At 40.6% G+C, this 22,946-nt stretch overlaps 1 protein-coding gene across 2 annotated transcripts in view; it reads left to right on the forward strand.

The window, feature by feature from the left end:
- LOC126426671 (zinc finger CCCH domain-containing protein 10-like) overlaps positions 1-1,118 on the forward strand; it is a 173,916-nt gene extending 172,798 nt beyond the window's left edge. The window contains exon 9 of one of the 2 annotated variants that reach the window (XM_050088562.1): positions 850-1,118. The gene's annotated coding sequence lies outside the window, so the exon portion shown is untranslated. The remainder of the gene's footprint in view (positions 1-849) is intronic. The other variant, XM_050088564.1, reaches the window with a different exon arrangement.
- The last annotated feature ends 21,828 nt before the right edge of the window (positions 1,119-22,946 follow it).

Consider the following 22,946-nt stretch of genomic DNA (forward strand, 5'->3'; position numbering starts at 1 on the left):
GTATGTGTGTATGAATTAGCTTATTTTAAATTGGTCTAAACTTGTAAATATTTTGACATGTCCTATATCCTTGTAATAAGAGATTTACAGATGAGTAAAGCTACTACAACTACTATTACTATTACTGCTACTACTACTACATATCTTAGTGTCCAAAAGGCCACTCTGTATTATTGGCACCACGTCTTTTGTAGTAAAGTTTGGCGTCCAAAGGGCACTTAGAACGTTTTCGTCAATTACCACTACATCACATGAATGTGTATTCCTCATGCAACACTGCTAAACATATGATACATGGACAGTATTTCTTGAAGACCCTTTTAATTTCACATAACTTAAACAATATTTTATATAATTTTCCATATGTGTCTTTGTACACATGCATAAAATTTTACACGACTTACATAAAGAAATTAAACCATGACAGAAATTTGCTTCTTATAACTACATATAAATGTCATTTTTAAAATTACCTGACACATGAGGTCTAATACATTTTACTCATACGCATGTACATTCATGAATCTGTCAGATCATATTCAATGTTTGCATAACAACATTTAAATGCTAGTGAAGTTGTTTTTGCCATCAAAATTCATAAGGCAACAGTTCTGTGACAAGCTATTTCAATTAATTCTCATCATTAGTAAATAATTTACATTTACAACTTATATGATGATCTGGTACTCTCTTTAACTTTTTAACTCATGATGTAATCTTTTTTTAAATAAATAATTTGCAAAACATGTTACACGTCAGGACTGAAAAAACAATGTACATACATGCAGTCTGATTAGATGTACGAACTACTACTGTCATCTCATTTAACTGAAGTGTCTGTGCTTACAGATTGCTAATGAAAGGAATAGAGAACTTCAGTCTCGCCTTTCCAACACAAGCGAGCATAACAATTGCTTAGCGATGCCTCTCTCAAATCTACCAGGAGGTGGTTTACTGATCTACGGGGAGTTACGATAAGGAATGGAAAGAAGCTTTTATCGACTATATTTCCTATATTTCACAAATCACATGATAATTGAGTGAAGTCTCTGTGAATGCTTCTTCATATTTTGTGAAAAACTGTTTACTCAGTGTTTGGAGCACTACAGATAAAATTCTAATAACATTGTGTCATACATGTTTATTAATGTCATTTCCTTAAAAGTGCATGTAATTATTGTACTTCAGGGTACTTAGTTTATACTTTGTACTGGCAGATACAGCAGATACATATGTAAGTATATAAATGTAAATATTTTGCTGTAAAAATTGTGTCGAAAGAAAACTGGGGTGTGTAATTGTGTCTGGAATACTTTTATTTGGTGTTCATACCTGTTATTTGCATTCTTCAGTGTACAGCCCATCCCCCCCATTTTTTTAATCCTTTGGTAGTACAGGGCTTGATTTTATTTCACAACGTTTTACATACTATAACTTCTTTATATCCACACATAACATACATACATAAATCTTTGTTCCATAGATCATGAATATGACATTTTGTAACAATGTGGAATGTTTCACTTTAACATAAGTTTTCTGTACATAAAATAATTAATTAATTATTTTTTTACAGTTACTACTTCACATCTAAGAATTCATCTATTGACTAGAAGGAGATGTCATTCAGAAATTCTTTTAATTTGCTTTTAAATGTTGGTTGGCTATCTGTCAAACTTTTAATACTATTTGGCAAATGACCAAAGATTTTTGTGGCAGCATAATTCACCCATTTCTGTGCCAAAGTGAGATTTAATCAAGAATAGTGAAGATCATCCTTTCTTCTAGTGTTGTAGCTATGCATGTTGCTGTTATTTTTTAACTGGGATGTGTTATTAATATGTATTGCAAAGGTACTGTGAATATCCCGAGTTCCTTAAATGAATGTCTGCAAGGTGATCTTGGGTGGGCTCCAGCTATTATTCTGATTACACGCTTTTGTGCAATGAACACTTTCTCTCTTAATGACACATTGCCCCAAAATATAATGTCATATGAAAGCAGTGAATGAAAACAGGCATAGTAGGCTAATTTACTGATATGTTTATCACCAAAATTTGCAATAACTCTAATAGCATAAGTAGCTGAACCTAATCATTTCAGCAGATCATCTATATGTTTCTTCCAATTCAATTTCTCATTAATGCACGCACCCAGAAATTTTGAGTATTGTGCCTTAGCAACAGACTTCTGTTCATAGTCTATATTTACCAATGGTGTTATGCCATTTACTGTACAAAACTATATAAACTGTGTTTTCTCAAAATTTAGTGAGAGTCAATTTGCAGAGAACCACTTAATAACTTTCCGAAAGATATTATTTACAGTTTCCACAACTGATTCTTGCTTGTTGGGTGTGATTACTATACTTGTACCATCAGCAAAAACAACTAGCTTTGCATCTTCATGAATATAGAGTGGCAAGTCATTAATATATATTAAGAACAATAAGGGACCCAAGACTGAACTCAATGGGACATCATTCTTGATGCCTCCCCAGATAGAGGACTTTGCTGATTTTTGCAGACTATCTGTACTATTAATTTCAACCTTCTGTATTCTTCTAGTTAGGTATAAATTCAACCATTTGTGCACTGTCCCACTCATAACACAATACTTAAGCTTATCTAGAAGAATTTCATGATTCACACAATCAAAAGCCTTTGAGAGATCACAAAATATCCCAATGGGTGATGTTCGGTTATTCAGTGCTTTTAATATTTGATCATATAGAGCATTTTCTATTGAAAAGTCTTTCTGAAAACCAAATTGACATTTTCTTAGTACTCTATTGTCCGCCCCCAGTAGCTGAGTGGTCAGCGTGACAGAATGTCAGTCCTAAGAGCCCGGGTTCAGTCCCGGCTGGGTTGGGGATTTTCTCCACTCAGGGACTGGGTGTTGCGTTGTCCTAATCATCATCATTTCATCCCCATCGACGCACAAGTCACCGAGGTGGCATCAAATCGAAAGACTTGTACCCGGCGAACAATCTACCTGATGGGAGGCTGTAGTCACACATGTGAAGCACGCCATTTTTACAAATATGCGATGCTACTCTTGAATAAATTACTTTTTCAAGAATTTTGGATAAAGCTTTCAGCAGTGAGATTGGGAGGAAGTTGTTAGCATCCGACCTATCCCCTTTTTTATGCACTGGTAACAACAGTGTATTTCATTCTGTCTGGAAAAATACCCTGTTTCAGTGAGATACTACATATGTGGATGAGAATCCTACTTATTTGTTGGGAACAAGCTTTTAGTACTCCGTTGGGAATGCCATCAATTCCTTGTGAGCTTTTACTTTTGAGCAAATTTATTATTTTCCTAATTTCAGTAGGAGAGGTGGGTTGAATTTCAATTTTATCAAATTGCATAGGTACTGCCTCTTCCGTATACTGCCTTGCATTTTCTAATGAATAGCTGGATCCTATTTTCCCTACAAAACTTAAAAAATGATTATTAAAAATGTTTTCTACTTCTGACTTCTTGTTAACAAACTTTTCGTCGTGTCTGATAGAAATGCAGTCTTCCTGTGCTCTCAATTGCCCTGTTTCCCTTTTAACAATATTCCAAATTGTTTTAATTTTATGATCAGATGTGTTAATCTCAGACATTTGCACATAATTCTGTACTTTTTAATAACTTTTCTTAATACAGTGCAGTAGTTTTTATAATGTTTCACTGTTGTGGGATCATTACTCCTCCTACCTATAAGACACATTTCCCTTTTCTGTTTACAAGATATTTTCATCCCTTTAGTAAGCCATGGCTTTTTACATGGTTTCTTACAATTATATTTCACTGTTTTCTTAGGGAAACTGTTTTCAAATATACTCACAACAGCATCATGAAATAGGTTAAACTTTAAATTAGCATCATGTTCCCTGTAAATCTCATCCCAGTCTAACTGTTGTAAGCTTTCCCAAAAATTTTGAATTGTTAAAACGATAACCGAATGCACTATTTTGGAGGACTGTTTTGCATTACTGTATGGAGCTATATCATATACTCTAACTAGCTGTGCATCATGATCTGACAGACAAGGAAAAGTTTTTATTTGATTAAATTTGTCCTGGTCTACGAAAACATTATCTATCAGTGTGCTGCTTTCCTGTACCACCCGAGTAGGAAAATCAAAAACTGATGTCAAATTGAAAGAACCAAGGTCAAGCTTTCTGTCACACTCTTTCAGAATATCTACATTGAAATCCCCACAAATAACAATTTGCTTTCCTCTGTATGACAGATAGCATAACAAAGAATCCAAGTTTTTCAAAAATAGCTGAAAATTTCCCAATGGGGACCTATACACAGCTACAATTATAAAAGTGCCATTATTTAGTTTAAGCTCACATGCACATGCTTCTATATGTTGCTCTATGCAAAATTTTTTAGTCTCCAAATTTTTCACACTCTGATATATTTTAACATATATGGCAACTCCTTCCATAGTGTCTCTACTTACATGTGCTGAAAGCTTATATCCACCTACATTTAGCATTTCCATACCTATGACTGTATGATGTTCAGACAGGCATACTGCATCTATTCCACCCTCTGTTTCTAAATCTTCTAAACATACAAGAAGCTCATCTACTTGTTTTTTAATCCCCTGATATTCAGATGCAATATACTAACATTATTTTTCACTGTGCTTTTATTTGAATCTTGTGTCATACTAACATTATTTTACACTGTACTGTTATGAGAATCTTGTGATATTTTGACATCTCTAGTACCTGCCTGTCTGACTTCTCATTAAGCTTAATTTCAATCAAAGTAGGATGACTGGACACTGCTCTTAGTCTAAAAAAGTACTTCAGTGAGTTTCAGTGGCCCCCTTAAAGATTTTGTATCATCCCAACCAGTTTACCCTACCCTTCCACTTCTTGTGAAGTCCCACCTATCAATACCATCAACAGGAACCAAACCTATGTCTGACAAAGAAGCCGCCCGAAGCAGCTGATCTAGCTCCATATCGACCCTCCTGACAGAGCTGTTCAATTGGGGCCGATCATTCCGCATGAAAGCAGGAACCGAGTCAACATTTGTATGGTTCGTTGCAGATGCTATTTTTATCAGGTCACACTCAATATTGTAGCCCTGATGCCTATCAACACTGATTCCTGCTCCACCCACTATCACAACATAATCCTGCTTTGTAAAACCCTTGCACAATGATCCTACATCTTCTACCACTTGGCTAAGGCATGCACTGGGCTTGAAAATACTTGTGACCTGGCACCTGTTGCCCACACCTCCTACATGGCTACTATCTAACAACAGAACTTTCCTCGTACTTTCTACTTTTTTTGCAACAGTTGGTTTTCTAGTGAAAGTCTGTTGAGTGCTGGCTACACTTACACCTACTTGAGCCTCTTCCCTAGTTGACTGAGGTAACAAGGCAAATCTGTTGTTTGTGCCAATGCTGAAACTGTCAGATACTGTTCTCTTTCTGTGGCCCCTGCTCCTTGCTACCACTTCCCACCTGTCTTCATCCTCCTTGCCCCCTTAACATCATCAGTTCCTCCCTAGCACTATCCAGTTCATCATGAAGGGCTCTAATCTTCCCTTCCTGTTCCACTATTTTCCTATCCCTTGAACATAATCTGCAATACCGTGGAAGAGACTCATTTACTTTCCCGATTCCAATGCCACTACATTCACCACAATGTAATCATCTGCCACAACAGCCGCACAGAACCCCAGACCTGACTTTCCTACGGCAGCCCAAGGAAGAAATGAAATGCTTCCATGGGTTGCTACTGAGTATGGCATTACAGAAGTGCAAGAACTTACAGGACTTTTTTTCAGGAGAATGGTTACAATCATCTGGCATCTTTTCAGACTGTTTTACTCACAGACGGTTTATGTAAATTTTCTGGGCACTTCGTGTTTCTTATTTGGAGAGTAATACACATGTGAACACTCAGGTTCAGTCAAGTCTGAGTAAAGTCAGGAATGTGTCGGATTATTTGTCTCGCATGTTTCTCGAAATTTATCAACTGTATAGGTATTTAGCTGCTGACGAATCTACAGTACCATTCGAGGGTCGTGTGTTACTCAAAATGTACAACCCTCAAAAACAAATAAAATGGAGATTCAGAGTTTATATGATTTTGGATTCATCAAATATTTATATTTGCAGTTTGATACCCTATTTTGCTGCTGTAATAACACAGTCATTGATTCATCCACACCTACATTTTCCTGAGAGCATAGTTCTTCAATTGCTGTCCAATATCAGAAATGCTACAGGGCAATCAGGGCACCATTTGTATACCGACTGTTTTTATACGGGTGTTGCATAACTGATTAACTGTTGAAACAGAACGTGCATCTCATAGGAACAATCCACGCCAATTGCAAAAACCTTCCAGTAGCAAAAAGAAAGGAATTTTGCATCTGAAGAAGCATGAAATATAATGCTTCATCAATAATAAAATGATGGTATCACCAGAGCAACATAAATGATCTCTTCTCATGCTTTCTACAAAAGCAAATAACCCAGTGTCACTTATAGGAAGAAGAAACAGAAAGTAAAGGGAAGAAATAATGATGCTAAATTTATTATACTTAGAAGACGGGCGGAGCTGCTCGATCGAAATCCAGGGCAGAAATGAGGACATCGTTGAACTTCTGATGATGAGGAATGCTGGAATGGAAAGTTGCATATTATCTCCCTCTCTTTTTTTTCTTTATTGTGATTTCATTCCCTGCCCCATATGGGTAGGGGAGGGCTGTCAGCGGCACAATCTGCCACTCTTCAGCCAAGCGACATGACAACTAAGACAAAAAAAAATGTTACATATAAGGCGATAAAAAAGGGGGACATAAAACAGAATAAGGGGAGATAATGAAGGTAAAAATACACTGACATGGAGACGTTCATGGGGGGACAATTAAAAAAGTCGACATAAAGAGAAAAAACACAGTTGGAAATTCTTAAAAGACAAAGAAGACACTGAAGGCACAGGTTAAAAGACGGCCAATTAAAAACACTCCAGAACAACACACTTAAAACCCACTTGGAGCACACACGATGAAGGATAAAATTGCCAGGTGGGACCTGCCGAGGGAGAGGCCGGAGAGGATGGAAAAGGAGGGGAGAGCAAGGCGCAGCAGGGGCAGTGGCGGGATGGGTACACCAAGAGGCAGGAGACTGGTGTGGCAGGAGAGGAAGAGGGAAGACAAGGCAGGAGGGAGTGCAGAGACACGGAAAGGAGGCACAAGCGAGGGAGGGGAAGTGGGAGGGGAAGGCTGGAGAAGGGATGGGGAGGAGAGGGAGCCCTGAGGAGGAGCCAGGAAGATGGGGTTAGAGTTGGTAGGATGAGTAGACATCACGACAAAGCTCATCATCCGGGAGGCGTAGATGGAAGTTGCATTGGGAAAGGAGGCAGAGGGTGTGGAGATGAAGAGAGGCTGGGGCACAACTGTAAAGGCACGGGAACGAGCTGGGGGTGGAGAGGAAGGGGGACACCAGGGGGTGAGGGGAATAAATGTTGCAGACAATATATAGTGTGCAGATGTGTTCAAGGAAAAGGAGAAGGTGGGGGAAGGGGATAAGGTCATAGAGGATGCACGTGGGGGATGGAAGGCGGATGCGGAAGGTGAGGTGGAGCACATGGCATTCGAGGATTTGGAGGGATTTATAGAACCTGGGAGGGGCAGAAATCCGAGCTACACTGGCATAACAGAGGATGGGGCAGATCAAGGATTTGTAGGTGAGAAGGATGGTGGAAGGACGCAGACCCCATGTCCGGCCGGACAGGAGTTTCAGGTGAAGTCTGTCGTGAGCTTTGTGTTGGACAGTAAGGAGATGGGGAGTCCAAGTGAGGTGGTGGTCGAGGATGAGGCCGAGGTATTTGAGGGTAGGAGTGAGGTGGGTAGGACGGCCATAAATGGTGAGGTAGCAATCGTGGAGGTGGAAGGAGTGGGTGGTGCGGCTTATGATGATCGACTGGGTCTGGGAAAGGTTGATACGGAGGAACCCCTGGTTGGACCAAGCAGTGCAATGGTCAAGGTGGGTTTGGAGGGTACGTTGGGACCGTTGAAGGGTAGGATAAAGGGCTAGGAAGGTGGTGCCATCAGCAAACTGGAAGAGATGAACAGGTGGGAGAGGTTTGGGCATATCAGCAGTGTACAGGAGATAGAGGAGAGGGGAAAGACGGAGCGTTGGGGCATGCCGGCAGAGGGATAGATAGTATGGGAGTTGGAATTGTGGATAGTCACATAGGAGGGACGATGGGAGAGGAAGGAAGCAACGAGACAGACGAAGTCAATGGGCAGAGCATAGGTCTGGAGTTCGAAGAGGAGCCCGGGATACCAGACACGGTCATAGGCGTTCTGGAGGTCAAGGGAAACAAAGATAGCGGAGCGACGGGAGTTAAGTTGGAGGGAAAGAAGATTGGTAAGGTTAAGGAGCTGGTCGTCAGTGGAGAAGGAAGGCTGGAAGCCACACTGGGTAAGGAGAAGGAGGTGGTGCTGGTTAAGGTGGTGGTGAATATGGTGAGAGAGGATGGTGTCGAAGACCTTACTGAACACGGAGGTAAGGCAAATGGGACAACAGAAAGAGACATCAGAGGAGTGTTTGTTGGGTTTAGGGAACAGCAGGACACGGGAAGTCTTCCACAGGTTGGGGTAAAATCCAGTGGAGAGGAGGACATTGTACAGGGTAGCAAGGACAGACAGGTAGGATGGGGGGGATTCCTTGAGGTGGTGGTAGGTGACGCCAACATGAACACGGGCGGTTTTGTGCTTGGAGCGGTGGATGAGTGTATGAGTGTGATGTCGTGTGCGGTGATGGGAGTGTTGATGTCTGGGGGGGTAACCGATCCAAGTACTGGAAGCTAGGGGCGAGCGGGGGGGACAGAGGTGTCAGTGCGGTCAAGGACGGTCGGGAAGAGTAGTCAAAATGGGTATCGTCAGGAAGGGAGAAGACCTCAGACAGGTGGGAAGCAAAATGGTTAGCCTCACTGAAGTTGTCAGGAAAGGGTCAATCGTCACGGAGGATAGGTTAATGCGGGGTGGGATGGCTACCAGTAAGGCGGTGGAAGGCTGACCGGTACTTGGAGGAGGTGACAGGGAGGGTGGAGTTGAGGCGTGTGCATGTCTGGCGCCAGTCCCAGCGCTTCTTTGCTGTAAGGAGGTTTCGGATGTGTCGCTGTAATTGCCGGTGGCGGGTGAGAGTATCCCGGTCACGGGTGCAGAGGAAGGAGCGGTAGAGCTGGCGGGATTCGAGCAGGAGAAGGATGGCCTGTGGAGGAAGCATACGGCAGTGAGGGTGGATGAGTTTGGTAGGGACACGAACCTCCACAGCGTCAGTGAAGGTCTTCTGAAGGAAGGAAGAGGCACGGGTGATGCCAGCAGGACAGTGAAAGGTGAGGGGGTGGCTTTCGAACTGTAAGGCAATGGATTCCCGGTAGGCATCCCAGTCGGCACGGCGGTAGTCGTGGACAGACTTTGGAGGGCAGCTGGACAGGTGGTGGCAGGGGTGCGACGGGCAGAGAAGATGGTGAGAAGGACAGGGAGACGGTCACTACCGACGGGATCGAGGACGTCAGCTGCGATGTGAACCAGGAGGTTGGGAGAAGCGAGGATAACATCGGGGGTGGAGTTACTTTCAGGACAGGTGTGCTGTGGGAAAGGAACAAGGTCACCATGGAGGGTGGCAAGGAACTGATGCCCCGCTGACGAGTGGCAGGGCCACGGCTGTTGATGTCGAGGTCAGCGGCGATCACATAGGTGGAGAAGGTACGGTCAACACGGGAAATGGGGTCGAAGGGGAGATGAGCTGCGGGGTGGATATAGATAGTGGCACAGTTGATGGTGATGGAGGGAAAAATTATGCTGAGGAGGTGTTCAGTCGGGTCAATGAGGAGGGGTTGTGGCCGGACAGGGAGATGTTTGAGATGGCCTATAGCGACCCCACCTCGGGCAAGGGGAAGGGGATTGTCAGTGGGGTGGAGGAGATAGGGGGATGTGCAGACAACATGGTCGGTTGGAGGAAGGTTTCATTAAGGATGAAGGAGTCAACCTGGCACTGGGATAGGGTATGTATGAAGAGGTATTTGTTGGCAGGGAGGGGGTGAATGTTGAGGTAGAGAAGACGATACTGGTGACGTGCCAGGTGGTTGGAGGTGGGAAGGAAACGGGATGAGGAGAGAGGGGCTTAAACGAGTGTGTCAAGGTGGGTGAAGTAAAGTAGGCCTGGTTGAGGGAGTAGGTGGCATAGGTGTTTAAGTGGAAAACAGAGGGGGCGGCGAGGGAAATCTGCTGGAGTGTGTGGGGGCGCTGGATGGGGAGGATGTTCTGCAGGACGATGGTGAGGAACTGGATGATGTCTTCTGCTGTAGGGGGAGGGCGGAGGGAATTGTTGTGGTGGATGGGTGGGTTGATGGGGCGAATGGGGACAGTGAGCTCTGGGTTGGTGGGAAGAGGTTTGGCTTTGCATTTGGAGGAATAGGTGGGGTGAGGTTCATTGCAGGTGTTGCATGACGGGGGGGAGGCGAGGTTGGGACACTGTTTAAGGAAGTGGGAGGCTTTACAATGGGGGCAGGTGGGGGGGGGGGTTTCTTGCAGTTTAGGTTGGGGTGGTCGTTGTACAGGAGACAGGGCTGGCAGCGGTAGGATTGAGGAGGGGAACGGGGCAGGTCAACAGGGTGGCGGCAGTTGAAAATCAGGGCTCCTTGTGTGAGGAGGTGGTTGTTGGAGGAGGCTGACTCCGGTAAATATGCGCATGAGAAAGGTAGGGCCAGAGGAGTTCTAAATTTGTGTCTCCAGTTATTTCGAATTTTCAAATGTTATCCGGCATCAATAGCAAGAAGATGATCAACAAAAGTGCTTTGCAAAGTTTCAAGTCTAGTGCCACGCAAAAAACCCACAGTGAAAAATCATCCAAATCAAAATGTAAGTGTGTAACATGTGAAGTCCATCCTGACAAAGCAAAACTAGTTGAAACTATAAATTCATTGCAAGAAATTGTGCGCAGATCCTTGGCAGAAAACAGAGTGTTAGCCGATAGACTCAAATGTCTTGAAAATGATCATGGAAAACTAAAAACCGCCGAGCAGGGCGTAAGTGAATTCGACAGAAATAAAGTGTACACAGTAACCGATGATTCCATCGCCATTTCAAGTTTTCCAACACATTCTCGGTGTACTGGTAACACAAACCATAGCGCAATCATTTCGTCGTCTACAAAAGATGAAATCGTGCACCATCTGAAAGAAAAGCCTGTTATTAAGCAAAATGTGGAACCTACACAACAGAGTCCGTGTAAAATAAGGTATGCAGATATCATAAATAGTGTTTCTTCTTCAGTAATAGCTCAAAAAAACAAATTCGATATCCTACTACAAAACGATGGTCATTGTGAAAAAAAAAACTTCTGCTGCATACAATAAATTTGCTCCCAAGACCGCAAAGTTAACACAGGTTCATAGTTATCAAAAAAGGTTACTGACTGTGCAAAAACAGAATATATCTACAGAGCAAAAACACGTTTCAAAACCTTCTAGCCCCAAAACTGTGATAAACAAAAAAATTTGTGTGCTTGGTGACAGTCATGGACGTGGAATTTCAGCACTATTGAAAGATAAATGTAATTTAATGGTAACAGGTTTTGTGAAGCCAGGAGCGCAATTTTGTGAGGTAAAGAAACTAACAAACTCTACTGATGTATCTCACTTAAGTAATTGTGATTATGTCGTGCTTCTAGGTGGTTCAAACGATATATATAGGAATGAAACAAAAGGGTTTGCAAAAGAAATGAAGGAATGCTTAAACAACCTATTACATACAAATGTACTCGTTGTTAACATTCCTCATCGTTATGATTTGCCTTCCTGGTCCTGTGTCAACTAAGAAATTTACATTGCAAACATATCAAAAATATGTTCTACATTTCATAACGTAGAGATAATTGATACATACAGTTTAGGAAGAAGATTTCATACAGCTCATGGACTACATTTAAATATGTTAGGAAAGGACCAAATAGTAGAAAAACTCCGAAATCATATCCTGAAGAAATCAGCCCCAAGTATCAAGATCGCCAAAAAACCACAAATTACAAAATGGTTTAGGCCAAAAACAGAAGCTTTTATGGAAGCAGAACTGTGTCAACCACTCAAAACCATCTCTGCTACTGAAAATTGCACGCAAGAAGCCACACACAAAAATAAAATCTCGGCCAATTTTTTAGGGTAAGTGCTGTGTCAGAAATACCTTTAGAAAAGAAATTAATTAAACCCTTAACTGAAAAGTCACAAAGTTCATCATTTCTTGTATTACACCATAATGTCCAGTCATTCAGAAATAAGATTCAAATGCTGGAAGTATTACTTCAGTCTCAAATAAATCCAGATGTAATATGTATTACCGAACACTGGCTGTCTAAAGAAGAAATTCAGTCAACCTCTATTCCAAGGTACTCATTAACAAGCTTTTATTGTAGGAATTTCTCCACACATGGCGGTACTGCTATATTTGTAAAGGACCAGATAAAATTCAGTGAGGTAGGCCTAAATGAACAGATTGCATTATCTGAAGATAAGGAATTTGAGCTTTCTATGGTTAAGCTGCCTGAACTAAACTATATAATCATAAATGTATACAGAGCACCAAGTAGTAATATTCCAAATTTTATGACCAAATTAGAAGTTCTGCTGAATATTGTCAGCTCATTAAATATGAGAATAATACTTTGTGGCAATTTTAACATTGATTTATCAAAAAACAGTAATGCTAAACTTGATTTGTTAAACATGACCAAATCCTTTAATATGATCCCCACAATACACTCTCCAACAAGATCAACAGAGCATACTGATTCAATAATTGATCAAATCTTCATAACTGATACTGGCTACAAATTCACTGGCGAAGTTCTGAGCATGGGATACAGTGACCATGATGCTCAGCTACTGAGCGTTGACATGGAAAATAGTAAAATCAGCCCCAAAAAAGTATTTCAAAGAAGAAACTTTTCAGATGCCAATATTAGGATTTTTAACTTCCTATTAGCTAAGGAAAATTGGGACAGTGTTTACATGCAAACAACTGTTGATAATATGTTCTTAAGCTTCCATAACACCTTCCTTTATTACTTTAATACAGCATTTCCTTTTGAAACAAAAACTTCAAGCAATCAAAATAGAAAGTCGTGGGTAACAAAAGGAATCAAAATTTCTAGTGAGAGAAACAGATTTCTCCAATATTGCTCCAAAAAATACATAGTCACTGAAGAATTTTCTGACTATTGTAAAGCCTACAAAAAAACTTATCTTAGAGTGATTAGACAGGCAAAACTTTTATGGAATGACAATTTCATAAGAAACTCTTCAAATAAAATGAAAGCTATGTGGAAAGTTATTAAAAAAGAAACTTGTAGTTCAACACCTAAAAAGGAAAACATTTCTCTAACACTTAATGTCTCTAAGGTCACAAATCCATACACAGTTGTAAACAAGTTCAATGAATACTTCACCTCACTAGCAGAAGATCTCATTCAGGCAAACTGCAAGGTATCATTCTTCAATTCCACCAATACGTCAAACAATACTAATGCTACAATGTTTGTTTATGAAACAAACCCTGATGAAATTAGGAACATAATAAAATTGTTACCCAATAAAATCTCTAGTGGCTATGATGAAGTACCTGACCTCATATTGAAGGTGTGTGCTCCCCATATAGTAAAGCCATTATCAACCATCTACAACCAATCATTAAAAACTGGCATTTTTCCAGATGCTCTCAAAATAGCTAAAGTCTCACCATTACTAAAGAAAGGTTCCCCTGATTTAGTATCCAATTATAGACCATTATCCATATTAAGCATCTTTTCAAAAATCCTGGAAAAACTTTTTTATGACAGGCTCATAAATTTATGACAGGCTCATAAATTTCATAAAAAACCACACACCAATCAGCATTCAACAACATGGTTTTAGTAAATCTTTATCCACCCAGACAGCAATTTTTGAACTGTTGGACCACATACTGAAATCAATTGACCAAACATAATATAGCTGCAGGTATCTTCTTAGATCTCTCTAAAGCCTTTGACATACTAGGTCATAAAATACTGCTTGCTAAATTGGAAAGAAGAGGAATAAGAGGTGTGGCTCACAACTGGCTATGCCCTTACATATAAAACCGCAGACAGAAGGTATCGCTTCAATACGATATTAATGTATAGAATAAAATAAATAACACAGTTTTCCTCTCGGAGGAAAGAACAATAAGATATGATGTTCCCCAGTGTTCTGTTCTAGGGCCAATACTTTTCCTCATTTACATAGATGATCTTGTTGAACGTATGAGCCCACAAAAAATTATCCTGTTTGCTGATGATACAAGCATAGTGTTGACTGGATCTAGCCCTGAATCCCTTCAGACAATATCTGATAACTCTATGAAAAAACTTTCTGAGTGGTTTAACAAAAATGGCCTAAGTGTTAATAGTGGGAAAACTGTATGTATCAACTTCCATCTAATTCCCACATCCAATCAAAAAACTATCCAAGTAAGGTTAAATAATGATAAAATTGAAAATGTAAATGCAACAAAATTTTTGGGTCTATGGGTCCAACAAAATTTAAAACGGGACACACATATAAACAACTTATCAAAGAAACTCTCATCATTGTGCTATGAACTAAGAATACTAAAATCTACTACAAGTAAATCCACACTAATGCAAGCATACCATGCGCAGTTCCACTCATTGCTCCGATGTGGAATCATCTTTTGGGGAAATTCAACTCACAGCACAAATATATTCAAACTACAAAAAAGAGCACTGAGGATAATCTGTGGCCTCAAAAAGCTGGAATCCTGTAAATGTCAATTTATAAAACTTAATGTTCTAAGCATCCCATCCCTATTCATTCAAGAAACAATCCTATTCACCAGGGAATACCTCTCAAGAACAGGCAAATTAATCCAAAACAATGATATACACGCTCATTATACCAGAGGGCAATCTAATATCCATCAAATTTTTTCAAGGACATCATCATACTAAAAATATATAACTCATCTGGGTGTCGTATTACACAATAAAATTCCAGAACAAATAAAAACTGCTCCAGATCCAATATTTAAAAATAAACTAAAGGCATTTCTGACAAAGCACTGTTTCTACTCAGTATAAGAATTCCTGGAAACGAAAAATTATAAAGTTCCTTTGTAAAATACTGTGATTAGAGTAAAACATTCTGTAGGCAAAATAATAACCTAATTTCTACTATACACAACTATGTTTCAGTTTCACTTCCCAAAATTTTTTAACTAGCTTTTTGAATGTACAAGTACACATTCTATTAGTATTGAAACTTAATTGTCTGTGAAATCTCAATGTTAATTTCATGTTTAATGTAGTTTTTAAATGGCATTGTCCTTCTGTTGTGTTTCCAGTTTACATTTTCAATATTCTGTAATCTCAGTGATTATTTGTGTAAATTTAAAGTAGCACTACATTGCCTACATGTTTCTTAGTTCCCCATGGAAATTGTTTGTATTCTCTGTATGTGAAGTTACTATATTCATCAATGAACAATTTTGTGTACATTTTTTAAATGGCAGTCCATTGCCTATTTTTTTTCTCCAAACTACATATTTGTTAAGAAAAATGACTTGTCCTACATCATGTGTACTTTGTACAATATGTGATCCACAGGATAAATAAATAAATACAATACAATATAATACAAATAGGGTGGGATGGGAATTCAGTTCCGCCAACACCTCAGCCTCCGTGACCACAGGGCTGAGTTTTGTGATCAGGGTGGTGAGGGTTGGCAGATGAGGAGGATGTGAGGAAAGGGGTGAGGGATGCATGGGGGCCAAAGGTGATGGGGGGAAGATGCCGGAGATCAGTATGGAAACAGGGAGAGGAGGATTTGATGAGAAAAGAGTCTCTGCGAGGGATAAGTTGGATGATGGTTGCACTGGGGACGTACTTCCAGATTTCAAGAGTGAGGCTGCGGGCGTCGAGGAATTTTGAATCGAGGTTGGCTAGGATGAAGGTATACAGGGAGGGCACTGGGGAGGCTGGAGGAGGGGTGGTATCCATGGCGGGGTCAGAGGGAAATGGGGCGGGCAATGGTTTTTTGTAGGAGGGGGTGGAGGAAAGGTCGCCACTGGGGCGTTTGGAAGATTTTTTGGTGGGTGTGGCCTGGGAGGAGGGATGAGGGACTGGATGGATGGGGAGGTGGTGGGAGGCAGGGCACTGGGTAAGAGGATACGGTGCTCTGTGGTGGCGACCGTGGTGCGGCAGGCGGTTACTCGGGTGGGGGAAGCAGGGGTAGGAGGGTTAGGAGCGGGGAAAGTCGTCTCGGTGGTGACAGGAGTGGGAGAGGGCAGGAGCAGGGGTAGGGCCAGGGGCAAGGGGAGGAGTGACATACAGGTGGGGATACATTGATGAGGAGGAGATAGAAGGGGAGGAGACCTCGAGTAGGGGAGGTGGATGCGATGGGTTAATCCCGGAGGAAGCACTCCACGATTTTACAGTGGGGGCAGGTGAAGGGGAGGTGTAGATGACGGTGGTACGGGGATGTCCACGATCGCAGGCAGTGCCCACGGGCGGCAGGAGTCGCCGAAGTACGAAAGGAAGGGGACAGTGGTGAGCACCAGGAGACGACGGCAGTGGCAACAGCAGCAGCGAGCACCGAGGGACGGTGACCAGGTAGCGGCGGCAGCAGCAACGAGCGTCGGGAGGCGGCAACCGGGCGGCGGCGGCGGCGGCGGTGAGGACAGGACGGCGGGCAGCAGTGACGGTGTGCAGATGGGCGATAATATGACAGGAACGGTTGGGGCTCTTCCAAGTTGAAGATACACCCTGAGTGTAGCCCAGGCAGTGTGTGAGTCCTCGATTAGGAACTGAGGGCATCCAACCCTCGAAAGTTCTGCATATTATCAACAAGCTTCCTGGGAACAAGGACAAGAATTGTGCTGTGAGTTTAGAGGGAAAAACGAAAGGTGGCAGAAGTGAAACTGTGTAGTACTGCATAACATGCACACAAAACCCAGCTCTCCACTCTGATGAATGTTTCATGAAGTATCAGACACTGAAAAATCTTGTACTGTAATGTTTTCGAATTATATATCTGAATGAAAGCGCACTTTTTGTTTTAATGTACATCCCAGCCGTTGGTCAACGGTGTTATTGTTTCCACAAAGAGACCAAGAGATTTTGCAATTTACTGTGGCAGTGGCGATTTAAACAAGAGTGTGCAGAGCCACCCCGTGTCTGCCTTAACGGAGTGCAAAGGGTTAAATTTGGCCTATTGCTTATTTCATAACATCCTTTCGCCAGTAAACAAAATCCTGAATAACTAATGAATTATCTTATTTCTGTTTACACTCGTATAAATAACAAAAGAGAAACATATCGTAAAACAAAGTGAACATCTTTCATAATTTATAATGAAATATTTTGACTATACTTAAGTAGAATATCTTCATGAGATGGTTTAACCTTTTATGAAACCCATTAAGCACACAAATTCCTTTAGATCCTTGTGTGGATAAAGGTCCAGGTCCTTTCCACTTATAGGGTGAACTAGTCTATATGATTCTGGATGAGGAAATTGTGTAATTACAAATGAGCCAGCGTATAAGATATGCCATTTGTGGTGAAGTTTTCCACGTTTGGTAGACCTTGGGTGCATTCACTTATACTTATTGTCCTGCTTGAAACTGTACCGTCCGCCCCAATCTTTCGTCATGGACTCCTAGCTTAATCAATGCTTGGCCTATTTCTTCTTCAAATGACATATCTCCCTTGGATACTTTCGACAGTGGCTTTTCCCACTCGTCCTTTTCCCATTTCTTAAACATTGTATGTAGCAACGTGTAAATCTATTAAATTCCCTAAACATCATTGCTATGGGGTTTGCTTTGGGGTGGAATCATCATACCAATATGTGTTTTATTTTATTTGTTGCCTCGAATTCCTTTCATCAGTTACCTGTGGAGGACAGTTAACAATATCTGCAGCTTCTCTACTCTTGGGAGATAGTCGTCAATAATTCTTTGAATAATGGAACTGCTGGTCACTGACCTCATTGCACGCAACTTCACATACTCAGAAAAATCATCATATAAGCCAGTTACATGCTTAACACCCCTTTTTCTTTTGGATAAGAACTGGCAGAACTATTGTTTGCAGTTCAATTAATTTTGATTTATTGGAATGAATTGAATTGAATTGAATGGAATTTTATTGTTGTTTAGCTATTACAGCAATTGACAAAGTCAAGTTACATACATACAACTTATACAGCATATATTCATGGATTGAAGATCAATATGTCACTACTGGTTTTCCATAAAATACGATATTTAAAATCAAATAATATGAAAACATTACATCATAAATTACTCAGTTAAAGAAATTGTGCTGTACTCTCCAAACTGATACCACTATGATATTTTACAGTCATAAAATTCCTGAAGTGAGTAGCAAGGATTTGCAGCTAACCAACTGAATAATTTGTCTTTAAATAAATCAAATGGAGTTTCTACCCATTCTAGAGGCAGTTTGTTAAACATCTTCTTACCCACCACTTCGTAGCTGTTCAGTGACTTGGATAATCTGTAGTAAGGTATGTCAAGATGGCTAGTATTTCTGGTTCCATGAGAGTGTATATCTCTTCTATGCTGGTATTCTGATAAGTTGCTCTTTATATGCAGTAGGGCAATGTAAATATACATGTTTATCACAGTTAATATTTTGAAGTTGATAAACAGTGGTTTGCAGTGGGCCAGTTTATCACCGTTTGTGATAACTGGAATTACTTTCTTCTGAAGTACCAAAATGTCCTGAAGGTGTGAGCTATTGCCCCATATTAAAAGCCCATAAGATATAATGCTTTGCAAAAAAGCAAAGTAGGCCGATGTTACATAGGTCACAGGTACATGATTTTTTAAATTCCTTAACAAATACACCACTCTAGACAGCTTTACACTAATGTGTTTAATATGTGGCTCTCAAGTCAATTTACTATCTATAACAATACCTAAGAACTTAACTCTATCCATGAAGTCTGCTTCTGGAAGATCTCTTAAACTAAATACAATCTTTTGAGTTTTACTCTCATTAAGCAGGAACCCATTAGCTCGAAACCAGACTGATGCTTGTGATATTGTGTCATTTGCCACAGATTGGAGAATATCCATGTCTGAGCTGATATTGGAAAAAAGTGGAAAAGTGGTATCATCTGCATAGAGAATGGAGCGAGTATTTATGTAAGATGGTAGATTGTTTGTTCTTATGATAAGTAATACATTTTCGAATTACTTGGAGAATTCGGTGCCACATGTTGGGGAGGTAGCAGTTCGTGTTTATCTTATTGGTGCATTTAGAAACACCATAATGACCACATACACCGTGAGTGTAAAGAATGAATTCATCTACAAACTTTTCAGGTAAACATATGCACCACTGTTCTTGGTTAGGTGTATGTTGGTGAAACAGTACTCCTTTATAAGTAGTATGAATAGTTTTAAGTTATTATCATCATCTCCTTCACATAGTTTAAGTCTTAATTTTTTCCAGTTGGATCTTCTTCTTAAAATTGCGGTTTGAATCTTAATTTTTTCTAGTGTGGATCTTCTTCCTGCAATTGCACATTTTCACATAATAGGGTTGGTGAGTTTTGCCTTGCCTAAGTGGGACACAGGTTCCAGAATTCTGTTCAGTGATTTCGAAAAATTCATTTAATTTTTCAGGTAGGCTTGACAAGGTGTCAGCAATTATGTTTTGTTTACCTTTGACGTATACTACCTCGAAACTGAAGTCTCCAAGTAAAGATACCAACTGGCTACTCTTCTGTGCAGCAATCTGCAGGTCAAGAGAAAAGAAATTACTTTGTGGTCACAAAAGACTTTGGTGTGTTTTTCCCACAAATAATAATTACATTTCTTAAAAAGCCCACACTATAGAGAGAGCTTAAGCTCTGTTACTGTATGTGATTGTTCACACTTAGTAAGAGTTTTGCTTGCAAAACTAATTATCTTGGGTGAGTTTTATCCATCTGTCTCGGTGATTCTGAACACGTATGCCCCCAGCCCCTGTGAAGATGCATCAGTGCATAAAAAAAACTCCTGTGACATGTCAGGGTGGTGCAGTATATTTGTACTGAGTAGAGCTTCTTTTACGTCAGTTCGGCATTGATTGGTTCATATCCATGGATTATTCTTCCATAACAAGTTTAACAGGGCATCAGCGTTCAGCTACTGGTTAGAAATGAATTGTCTAAAGAAAGGCACTAAGCCAAGTCCAGATATATTTTTTTTGTTCTGAGGCAGGGGAAAATGTCAGATTGATCTTGTTTCCCTGGATCTGGCAGAATACATTGTTGTATGATGATGTGTCTGTGGTGTCACCGCCAGACACCACACCTGCTAGGTGGTAGCCTTTAAATCGGCCGCGGTCCATTAGCATACGCCGGACCCGCGTGTCGCCACTGTCAGTGATAGCAGACCGAGCGCCACCACACGGCAGGTCTAGAGAGACTTACTAGCATTCGCCCCAGTTGTACAGCCGACGTTCGTAGCAATGGTTCACTGACAAATACGCTCTCATTTGCCGAGACGATAGTTAGCATAGCCTTCAGCTACATTTGCTACGACCTAGCAAGGCGCCGTATTCAATTGATATTTATTATGTGCAGCATATATCATCAACAGAGATGTTCTACAATTGTGGATTAAAGTTAAGTATTACATCATCTACGTCCTTTATTTGCAATTCTCAAGATATTGTCCTGTTCCAGACCTCACGCCAGTCAGCGTGTAATTAAACACATGCATTTCGGCCTCCTCTAGCAACACAGTGTTGGCGCTTCTGCCAACACTACAGTGTCCAAGGAACTTGACTTTTTCCTTCACAAATTCAGGCTTCTTTAAATCTGCCATAACACTGTTTTCTGAGGTTTGATATAGTACTTGTCCCAAAAGTTGCAAATACTCTTCTCAGGTAGGTGCTGCTATTAGCAATTCATCCATGTAGACAGTGATGTTATTAAATAGTTCTGGATCTAAAATTTTGTCAAACGTGGAAATGAAGACACTTGCACTCACATTGAAGCCGAAAGGTAAGACACAAAATTCTTAGCTTCTGATCCCACATACGAAGGCTGCGTACTTCCTACTATCTTCATGGAGAGCTATCCGCCAGTATGATCTTTCAAATTGGCTATGGTCAGTTATTTGACTTTATGGAACTTTAATAACTGTTCTTCTAAGTTGATGGAACATGTCCAAACAGGAACAATGATGTTGCTTATATTCAGTGCGTCAACGACAAGCCTGATGCTACCGACAGGCTTAACGACAGCAAAAATAGGATTACAATACGACAAATATGAGTGTTGTATGACACCCCAATCTATTATTCCCTTAATTTCTTTCCTTATTGCCTCCTTCTTGGACCAGGGTATGGGGTATGATGAAAAAAATGACGTTTCATGTGGGTAAATGTCTGTTTTAAATGTGTAACTTTTTATCACCCCTGGGCACATTTCCAATAAATGCACAAACCGAAGCATTAATTCCTGTAGTTCCTCTGTAAGGCCTTCTGACAAACGAACTGATTCAATTACCTTTGTTTCTGCTAGTGCTAGATCCGTACTTCTTTCATGTAGCGGTTCATCTTTTGCTGATAGCAGAACACTACATCTGAATAAGACAATTGTGCTCTAACGTCTGCTTGGCAGAGGTTTGTTTTCTATTGTACTGGTTCTGATTAAATCTACTAAAAATGTTTGTTCATTAATTGTAAAGAAACACTTCCCTGTCCTATGTCAATCTATATCTTGTACTGTTGGAAGGTATTCATACCAATAAGGCAATTAACTACAAGTTACCACCTCTACAAAAATGCATTGTAAAGAAAATTTTTTGATAATAATGGGTATTAATTCTTTAGATTTGCTCCCTGCTGCAGTCAGGATTTGACAGTTCTGCACAGGGCAGGTTGGTATGTGTGTTTGATTTTGTGACTCATTAAATAACCCCGGAGAGATTACATTTGTAGGTGCACTCATATCCAGTACAATGTGTATACCTAAATCGACTATCCTGTATTTGTTAAGGCCTGCACAGACTCCCATTTATTCTCTTCCAAATTGTCCACATTTTCCTGACACAAATCCTGCTCGATATCTACTTCTTTGTCATATCTCAGAAAATAATTAGGAATTAATTTTACATTTCCATCACATTTCTCAGTCTGTGAACAGAGCCTTTATAATGTCAGCCATAACTGAAAATGCCACTGCGCGCAGCAATTTCTTAATGGTCTCGCAGTAACCATGTGCATTGATTGTTTGGTCTCGTGGTAAGAAATCAATCAGCAAAATGTGTTTTCTGTCCCAAAAAACAGTGCACATGACTTTTCGAGGTGCCAAGATTTGCTTAGTTTTAGCCTTCATTGGGGATGAAGTGTGCCTCCATTCCATTGATTGCCGTTTTGTTTCGGGGGTGTCGTACGATACCCAAGTTTAATCCCCCGTGACTATCCGAGAAAGGAAACCATCGCCTTCTTCATTGTAGCGTGTCAAAAACTGAAGTGCACTGTCCATCCGCTGTTTTTTGTGTTGTTCAGTGAGAACTTTGGGTACCCAGTGTGAGCAAAGTTTTCAAAATTTCAGTTTTTCAGCAACAATTTCATGAATTAGTGATCGTGAGATTCGCAGAACTTCCATAGCAAGGGCACTACGTGTAAACTTACGGTTGTGCTTAATCTTCTCTCCAGTTGTGTGAACCAGTTCATTAGTAACCACAGACGGGCGTACACTTTGTTTTTCATCGTGCACTTGATCACGTCCTTCATTGAACAGTCTGACCCATCTTCTAAGCATTGAATCACTCATAGCATTATGTCCATAAACATCGCAGATTTGCCGATGTATTTCCTTTGGTTAAACTTTCTT

The sequence above is a fragment of the Schistocerca serialis genome, chromosome 11 (assembly GCF_023864345.2).
Source record: "Schistocerca serialis cubense isolate TAMUIC-IGC-003099 chromosome 11, iqSchSeri2.2, whole genome shotgun sequence".
NCBI classification, from domain to species: Eukaryota; Metazoa; Arthropoda; class Insecta; order Orthoptera; family Acrididae; genus Schistocerca; species Schistocerca serialis.